Raw genomic sequence first — 10,206 nt, 5'->3', positions numbered from 1 at the left:
ATCCAAGTCCACGCGGTGCAACAAGTTGAGAAAAGAAAGTCAGGAAAGCAGAAAAGGCCTTTTCTGGAAGGACATTCACAAAGCCTGTCTTTTCTTGTATACCACTTCATTTGAGAAGAGCGGGTATCCTTCTGTTTCGAAGCAAACCTTTCAGCTCCGGTGTTGGTCTTTAGCATGGTATTATTTCCTGGTTCAGTTGAAAATCAACTTTTGAAAACTAAGTGTAGAAATGTAGTCATCTATGTTGAGGTCGGAAGAGATGAGAAGACAAATATATTGCTGCACTTCACTTATTTACTGCACTGCTAGCTCTCGGTCACTTACTCTGCAGTTGTGGAGTCACAATGTCTGGGATTATGAGCGCCCCCTTGCCATGAGGAAAGAGAACTGCCTGCCTCACCTCGAATCTGTTCTCTGCCGTTTATGATCATGCGCATTATATAAATTGGCTGAATTATGGAAAATCAGTTCATATAGCCTATTAAATGTTTTTTAACCATTTTATTGCGCAATCCAAGGTGAGGCTCAGCTCGCTGCTGAGCATTTGAATAGAAAATTGAGAAAATTCAGCGACTTTGAAGAAAAAAGTAATCAAAATTGGTTAAGGTAAATTAAAAATAAATACTTTATTTGTACAAACCACGGGGTAAATATAGCAATATAAATAATTTAATCATTATGTATTATTCTCTGCCTCACCTGCCTCCCCTGACCATCACTGGTGAGTGAGCTAACTTTCTTGATGCCTCTCCGAAGGACAAACAATTAATCAGCCACCTCTACTGAAACAACGCTGAAAGAGGTTTTGTTTTTAATTCAAAATTAGGTTCCTAGCTTGCTGCTAACTGTGCAATCAGACAAAACGAAGCCAGTCAAGATCACGAAGTATGATGAGTAGGCAATGGAATTATCAAGACACCGATGGTGTAGATTTGACAAAATAGCAAGGAAGGATGCCTTCATCTGCTCATGTTGTTTCATATTACATTTTTCCCCTTTTTGTTAGTGCCATATTTCGTAAAGGAAGAAATGTGTATTGTCTAAAGCAGGGTTGGGCAACTCTAGGCCTCGAGAGCCAGACTCCTGCAACTTTTAGATGTGTCTCTACTTCAACACACCTGAGTCAAATAATGAGGTCGTTAGCAGGACTCTGGAGAACTTGACTGCACTTAGCTGTTGGATTCAAGTGTGTTGGACCAGGGAGACATCTAAGAGTTGCAGGACACCGGCCCTCGAGGACCAAGTTTGCCCACCCCTGGTCTAAAGGTTTATGCATAATCACATCATTTGTTCTTGATCCCAGGGCTACAAGAACAGAATGACTTTATTCTGGTCTTGCAGCCCTGGTTTGAGAGTTATCACTGCTTGACAACATCAGAGCAGGACTCAGATCATGTCTGGTTTAAATGCTTTAGTAGGAGGGACATGTGAAGACTTCCCAGCAGTTCTTCATCTGAGTTCTTGTGAAGAATAAAATGTCCTGCCAAGAAAGAACTGGTTCTGTATGCCTCAAGCAATAAGACACATTTCTTTGTAATACAGAGTGTGTATTGGACGTAGGCCCAACAATAATACTTTCTACAGCAGTGAGCTGCTTGTCTACTTTCAAAACTTAAACAGCTTGAAGGGATTGTCAAAGTCACATGCACATAAATTAAGACAGTGTCATTTTTATTGTCTTAGGCATCCTGGTACATGTTCAATCTATGCTCACTGCAGTGTAGCTTACAGATGAATTTTAGGTTTTCAGATTAAAAACTTGTAGCCCAAGGTGTCTTCCAACAGCCTAATGGTTGCATAATAGTGATAACTGGAATATTTATTATCCAACTAGATGTCGACTGTGGGCTTCACTCACAAAAGGAAGGAGTTCTCCACATTAATGTTTTGGTGGTCTAAACCCTCGTGATTCTGACTCTGGCACATGTTAAGGGTACAATTTATAGGTTAAATGTCAGGTTTTTTTCAAATCAACCTGCTTTTCTTTAATAAGCAGGAATGATCTTTAACATGCATCATGTTTCAAGTTCAACATTTCTTTCAAAAATACGTATTCCCCAACAGAAAATTTAATGTTTTAACTCTAAACATCCAAGTATCTTCGTAAAGTCGTTGTGAAAAGTGGTGCGAATGTCAGAGAGGATCTCCAGTGAATTAAAAAAACTTCTGACTGAAGACTGACAGTCTCATTCCTATGTCATGACCAGTTAACAGCTCAATTTCCCAGCAGCAGGGATGAAATTCGATAGTAAATGAATAATATCATTATTAATAATGATTCAGTCATTATCAGTCATTAATAAGCACAGCAAATCCACCACCTTTGCTTTTGCCACTCCTCTTTAAATGTTACTCTGGCTGAAGGGAATTGAGATGTTGGAGTTGGGTATATGATCCATTTTCCCTCTGATTGCTTAAAAGTCGATATCAGCTAATCCTTTACTGGCACACAACTTCCCAAACCAGTGCTGCTGACTTACAGATACTCAGCTTCTGTCCCTTCCTCACCTAACAGTGATGACTTACAGTCAAACGGTGAGATACAGAAATTATGTCTTGAAAGGAATGTTTGCCCAAAAGGCAAACAGCAAGAGTGCCGTTACTCTGTATTTTGCCTGGGAGGCAGTGAACAGGAAAAGCAAAGGACAAGTTCTTTTGCAAGCCGATCTACAGACTAAAGGCTCTCTGCTTCATCTGACGTGTTGAAATCGGTTCTCGTAGACAAAAATTGTGTCATCCTGTTTGGAGGAAGGTGTCCTCCTCCCCTTCTCGACATCTGGCCTGGGTCGAGTAATTTCGCTGAGACAGCAATGTTGATATTTAACTTTAACTAGTTAATTTCCAAAATGCAATTTTTTTTTTATCCACAGACAACATGGATACTTTTGAGGAAGTTTTACAATGCGTCTTGAAGACGCGCATTTGTCAATTTTTTCACAAAATACTAACACAGATTTTGCACTGATTAAAATTTTAGAATCAAAATCAAATCAAATTGTATTTGTACAGCACATTTCAGCAGCAAGGCATTTCAAAGTGCTTCACAAAAACACAGAGTCATGCAACACTTAATCAACAATCAAAAACATTAAATTGGTATGAAGTTTTATCACCGAGTGGTAATAAAATGCTTTAAACACTATTTATATCACGGAATTTAAATGCCTGAAACTTTTATTGATATGTTGTTTTTATGTCAGTTCAACAGTAGGGGATAGCAGGGAAAATTTAGTAATGTTTTACTTATGCTGTCCTCTGTGTAAACACAAATGATACAGAAGTCAGAAAAATGTTCTACCTTTATTTCAGGATGTTTCCTTTCAGTTGCAATGGTAAGAATACATCTATGACTTACAAGAAAAGAAAATTATTATTATTATATTTTTTTAAATTGTCTAGTTGGCGAGTTGAGCAAAGCCAGGGAGTAAATTACCTGAGTAATATTTAGAATTATCCTGAAGGGAATACTAAGCTATATCAAAAGTCAAATACAAGGGCATTGTTCAAACTATCTAAATAAAAATCATGACACAACACTTAAAAACTATCAAACAGTGTGACAACTGGAACAAACTCCCATGGTTTTCTAATTACTCTACATTGCATCCCCGCCAGGTTGCAGGGAAGCGTGAATTGCTGCTCTTTCCCTGCAGCTCCTCCAGCTTCTTCAGAACATTTCTTTATGGGAAGAGTGATGCATCATTTTCCATAAAAGCAAAAGTTGGTTTCTCTTTGGCAGGGCTCTCTTTAATTTTTCTGAGAAATCTTGGACACACTTTGTCACCACAAATGTTACCGGTGTTACTCTTAGTTTGTGTATTTTGATCGAGCTACAACACACTACACCTTTGTTTTCTGTTCTGATCCATCAACTGTGAGACTTTCCATAGACAAGGGTGCAACTTAGTGTTTAATTTCCAGTCAAGTTGTAGAAACATCTCAAAGATGATCAATAGAAATCTGATGCACTTATTTGTGTAACATCTTTAAATGTTTTTAATACTTACAAAAATTAATGAAAATATATTTTCACCTTTATGTTATGGAGGTTTTAAAGCACATGTCTTTGAAATATAAACTCTGCAGTTGCTACTTCATTATTTTGCACACTTAATCTCACATTTACTTGTCAACAGAAAGGTTGTTGCATGCAATGTTGATTAAAAAGTAGCCCGAAAAGAATCTTTCATCACTCATTTGTGGTTTTCTAGTCTATTTGAACATGTAATAGACCCACTGTGGCACCTGCAAAACAGGCCACATAAACATGCAACAAATCCTATTTTAACCCCCAGTTTAGAGTAACAAATGTGAAAGCAGCCAGAGAGGAGAAGAGCTAACGTCCTGCGGGATTCTCATTTTACATCGTAACTCTGCCTGGCTTCAACCCGAGAAGAGGTCTAATCACTCAGAATAACTAAGAACACCTGGGTGTGAAAGATGCATTAAATTCAAGCAAAGTTGTCAGGGGAATAGAGCTGTAAGTAAAAAGATAAAAAAGCATTCAAAGATTTAGAGACTTATCAAAACGATATGACAATGAGTGTCAATTAAGCTTTTCTTTTCTTTGTTGTTACATTCAACCTTACAGCTAACAATTTTCTTGCTTTTATCACTGGGCCTGAAGTTAAGCAGTTTCTTTGGTGGAAAGTCGTGAATGTTTATGTCTGTTTCCTTCCAATACTAAGCTTTAAGACTAGAGCAGGAAATGGGAACACAGCTCCTGCTGCCTTTGGGCTGCAGTAACTGTCGTCTGTCTTTTATCCGACCAAACAGGAGACGGAAAACGTGGCTCATTTCAGAGCGTCAGCCCATGTTAGATGTAGACATTTACGAACCAGAAGAGAAATGGTTATCCAATTACACGCTTCAACCCTGCCATTTAAAACTATTTAACTCTTTGTCACAAATATTTGTTTTGTTCCAATTTGGGTCTTGGGCTTTTAGGAATCTCGTTGCAGATGCATAGTTCACACCTGGTTTAAATGGTTTATTGTAAACACAGGCTGCACTCAGAACAATGCTCTAGCATACAATTAAAATTATAGATCTTTGCACTTAACTCTTAAATTTACACTTATATGCATTTCTCAGAGCATGTAGGAAATTTTAACTTGTAAAAGATGACTATTGTGTTACATATGTGATGTAACACAAAGGCCCAGTTCTTCAAACACACAATTCAAAACAGCCGATCATAACTCAGGAAATGACCACAAGAACTAAACTATATGTGTATATCTGTACATAAACATGACATTTGCCATACATTTTTAGGGTTGTAACTGGAACTCATTGGTCAAAAGTAACTAAGATTTAACTTTTTTGCAGCACACACAGTGCAACATACAGTCACAAAAAGTATGAATATGTGGAAAAATCCCTGTTAAGTACGGATGAGGATTTGGGATTCTGTGGGCCTCTCCCCCACAAAGGCAATAGGGTACACTTTTTTAAAGTGTATCACATTATAGATAATAAAAATATTATGACAAATGTCAGCCAATGAAAAATGGGTAATGTTAAAATTTTTCCAGCAGAATAATTAGAAAAAAATACAGCAAAGCTAAAGCAGAAATACCTCAATGGACACACATTTCACTTTCTATCATGGTCTTCTCAGTACAAAGATCTAAATGGCTTGGAAAAACCTAAGAAGTGATCTGAAGAGAGGGCCAGCAGTGGTGTCCAATATGTTTTTGGAGGCTTACATGGTTAAAACAATCTATATAAAACACACATTTCACTCCCAGGTCTCTGCAGAAATTGATGACAGACCTAGGATGTAACACGTTTTCTCAAAGCAACAGTAAAAATATGGATTTATGTTGAGTACATTATAAAGCAGTGATTCTTGAGAATAGGGACAAAATGGGTTTTAATTTTTCCATATATATTTTTTTTTGTTATTTCTCAACCTTATGTATGCAAATATGACAAATAATGTTTTGGAAATGTAAAGATGCTAAGGTGCAGGCTCCCAGATGCAACATTTATTTTTTAAATTACATTTTTAACCAACCTGACCCAGAACTTTGTCATCACCATCTGATAAAAATAAATAAAAAATCATTTTTAATGACCCTATTAGTGATATTTTTACTCATTTTACAGAGAAATGCTACTCGAGAAACAAAATAAATATTATTTAAAACAAAAAACAACAAAAGTCCATCTGACGGAGTTGACACTGCATGACGGAGTTGACACAGAACTGAAGGTGGTGACAAACTAGTGAGTAAAATGAAAAACTTGATACATGTGAAGTAATGCAATTTATGTAAAATACATTAAAATGAATTAATTGCACATTTAAGTGAGATTTTACAATTTCACTGAAATAGTCAGAAAAACTCTGATGGAGTTGACATCTGACGGAGTTGACAAAAAGCCAAACTACCTCAATTTATATGATATTATTCTGAATGAGGCCATATTGTAGCTCATCAGGTCCATGAAATCTTTACATTATACCAAAATTAAGCTTTTATTTCACAAAATTTCATTAAAGTTTTGTAAATTGTCAGTTATGGTGTTGACACATCATGGTTGTGTCAAACAACTTAGGAATAAAAAGAAGAAAAAACTAAAGAATAACATAAGCTAACCAGAGCTAACTAGCTCTCTTAGCAAAGGAAGATAAAGGAAGTGGTCATGGGGTCCTCAGACGTTCTGGTGCCCCCCAATAATGCCTAATTTTTTTTACATTCTTTTCATTTCTGACTGTGTTGACAAAAACTAGGGACAAATTTCAATGGAGTTGGAAAATATATTAAAAATATTTTTAATTCAATGTATTGATACCTTTATAATTATTTATATGACTACTTGTACTTAATTGTCATAATATATAATTTTAGTATTTCTTTAATTGTTTTAAACTATTATAATGTATTGAGTTCTGCTCCTGGACAAGGGCTTTTACAGGCATCATCCACCGACTACAATGTTTAAAATAAAAAAAATATTCAGCAAACACCTGGAAAATATACATTGTTGTGCTCACATGACCCTTGTTAGTTTAGTCAGATATTTGAAAAAAAAATATTTTGTGTATATTTTATTCAAATTTTGTGCTTTATCCATAGAACCTGTTTTGTCCCTATTCTCAAGAATCACTGAAAGAAATAAAACCTGCCTCCAAACTCTAGAAATGATTATGACACAAATGCTGCGTTGTTGCAGTTAAAACTATAACAAGGTCTCAGAATGATGAGTTGATGTTCCACATTCATGCAAATTCCAAGAAGTCGAATTGGCAGCATATTTATGACAGATGAGTTTTTCCTTTGAAACTAATCTGTGTATCAGTCAGCTGTTCAAGAGAACTTTTCATCGAGAAGTGATGAAACATATTCCACCTTCACATGGTCCAGGATACCGAGGAGAGTAAAAAATGACTCTAAAAAAGCAGCACGAATCCATTACCTCATCACCCAACTAAAAACACCCGGCGCGCCCCCACCCTTTGACTCAGCATCTTTCACTTTTGCACACTACATCGCTCTTTCCTGTTTGTTCGATCTTATTATTACTATCAGGGAAACTTCTCAAGTCACACGTTGACACAGCGAGTTCCACTACCTCAGCAAGATGGCGTCGGGGTTTCACGGCACTTTTCTGACCGGGGGAGGACATCACCTTCCAGCTCTGGAGGAGGGGGGATATCCCACAGGCCGAGATGCATGTACCGAAACGACAAGTTTGCCTTCCACTTGCCTGAGTCGAGACGAGGTTTGTTTGTACGCTATCCGTTTTTAGAAGATGGTTTGATAAAGTTTCAAATCTTATCTCGTCTTGCACAGCCCCCCTTTCAGACAAACAGCTCCATTCCAAAGTGAAACACCCGCAGTTTTGAAGAAAAGAGACGCCCACAATTTATAATTAAAAGGTTACATGAGTACGAAAAGGTCCTGAGAATACTGGTGACATTTAGAGTTAATATAACTCCAGCTGCAGGCATCGAAACATAATGTAATTGTTTCACAAGTCAGCCTTTACAGACCCCCAGATTTCGCTTTTACTAAGATGTGAGTGATCGTGAAAATTATACTGCACCATGTATTAAAGTTGCTCTGCACTACATGATTATTAAAAAATATATATTTAAAGAAACATAAAAAAAATCCTTGGCTCTCATTTGCGAGAAATAAAAGAGCGGATTTCTAATAATTTTTTCTTCCATGAAGCCAATATTCACTTCACCCAACTGTGTGGTTTTCTGTTGCCCAGCACCTGCGGAGTACAGGTGGGAGGAGAAGCGTACATGAGTGGGAGGTTCACTGAAACGAAACGGTGCACAGCCAGTTGTTGGTATTTGTTGAAAAACGGTGCTGAACAGAAGCTAAACAAGTTCTGACTTTACAAGACTGTATGATAAAGTTTCAAATCTTATCTTGTTTTACACACCACTCCATTTCCAAGTAAAACGCCCACTGTGTTGAAGAAAAAGGACGCCCACGACTGAAAGTGGGCCAAGTCCCTCTAATTTCTAACAGACGAGTTTGCTACTGTGAGCTGAACTCTGCCTGGAAACGTGAAGCTGTAACGTGACGACGGCCGTTCAATAATTCTTTAAAATAGAGCTTTTCTCAGATTCGTTTCTTGAATCTTTGTATTTTGTTAAAAATGTTGATGTTCATTTCAAAGTGTGTGGGAAACCTGGTCCAGATTTGCATTATAATTGACCATTGAAAACAACTCCAGAATACTGATTTCATCGTTCTTTAACCACCCTGTAGATAATTTGGGGGTAATTTTAGAATCGTTTTTTTTATTTTGAAGAGCAATTTGCACACAAGCTTTAGCTTCCTGCCTGATGATTTAATATTTCAACACAATGTTGTTTTTTGTGAAGCACACCACTCTCTCTTGCAACATGATGATTGCAGGTTTCAAGCATCCAACTTTTTTCCTCCACATGCAAGAATAACTAAGCCAAGCAATTTTAGTTTCTCTGGATCATAGTGTATTTGTTGTAAAATTAAGATCTCTGGAGGAATTTGATGTAATTTGAGTTATTATGTTGCTTTTGGAGTAATGGCTTCTTCATTGAAGCATGACCTTCCAACACGTTATTCAGCCAGTTTCTTTTTTATTTATTTATTTTTTTTAGTTCTGGGGTTGATATGCAAATGTCACTCAAAAACACATCCATCTCTGCTGCACAGAACCAGTGTGCTTTCAGGACAGTATGATGACTTCATCATGCTTCATGCTTCACTTCCCTTCACTTTATTTTTGTCCCTACGGTAATATGAGGTATTTGCTCTAAATGTGTGGTAATATTTGCTTTGCCTTGATTTTCCATGATAGATTAATTCAAACATGTTTACACATCCAAGTAATTTATAATAACCTACAATTTAAGAAAAATATTGCAAACACATTTTTAAAACTTTACCAAAATGTTACAATACAGTACAACATTCCTTATCTTCCTACAATGGTTGCATTCACTGCTTCATTAAGTGATTATTTGTCATGTGTTGTAAACATATACTGCTAGTGGCCACAATCTCAGGAGTATTTTTCAGAATCTGCTGTGCTGGCTTTTCTCCACTGAGTAGATCCTGTTGAAAGCTATCAATCCTTGAGGTGAAAAAAAAACTAACAGGTTGGATAAAAATATGTATTTTAGTGAAGTAAAAGCAAGTGTCCACTGAAAAACTTCTAAAACATAAACCTTGATATTTATATTGACCTGAATGACATATTATAGGTTGTTGTTTGTAAAGTTACACAGTCAGTTGGCTTGTTTAGCCTGTCATATAGGAAGCATTTTTCATAGTTATATTTTCACCAAGTTATTCATTCCAAACTAATTATTTAATTACCAGCCTAAATATTTCCTTAAGCTAAATATTTTGTCCCAAATTAATTATTTAGTTACCAAATTAAATATTTAGCTCCAAAGCTAAATAAGCTAAGAATTTAGTTTATACAATGAATATTTAACTCCAAATGAAATTTTTAGTTTGCATAATAAATATGAGGCTCCAAACTATATCTTTAGTTAACAAGATAAATATTTAGCTTCAAATTAAATATTTAGTTAGCAAGCCGCTACCTAAATAGCACACCAAATAAGAAATATTTACTTAGCATGCTAAAGTAATATTTAGTTTGGTGCTGAGAACTAAATATTACATTGGTAATTAATAATTTTGTTTGGTACTGTGACATTTATAAATTAATTAATAATAA

The sequence above is a fragment of the Poecilia reticulata genome, linkage group LG16, assembly GCF_000633615.1.
Source record: "Poecilia reticulata strain Guanapo linkage group LG16, Guppy_female_1.0+MT, whole genome shotgun sequence".
In the NCBI taxonomy this organism is placed as follows: domain Eukaryota; kingdom Metazoa; phylum Chordata; class Actinopteri; order Cyprinodontiformes; family Poeciliidae; genus Poecilia; species Poecilia reticulata.
The sequence above is the reverse complement of the archived record's forward strand: the minus strand, read 5'-3'. Positions refer to the sequence as shown.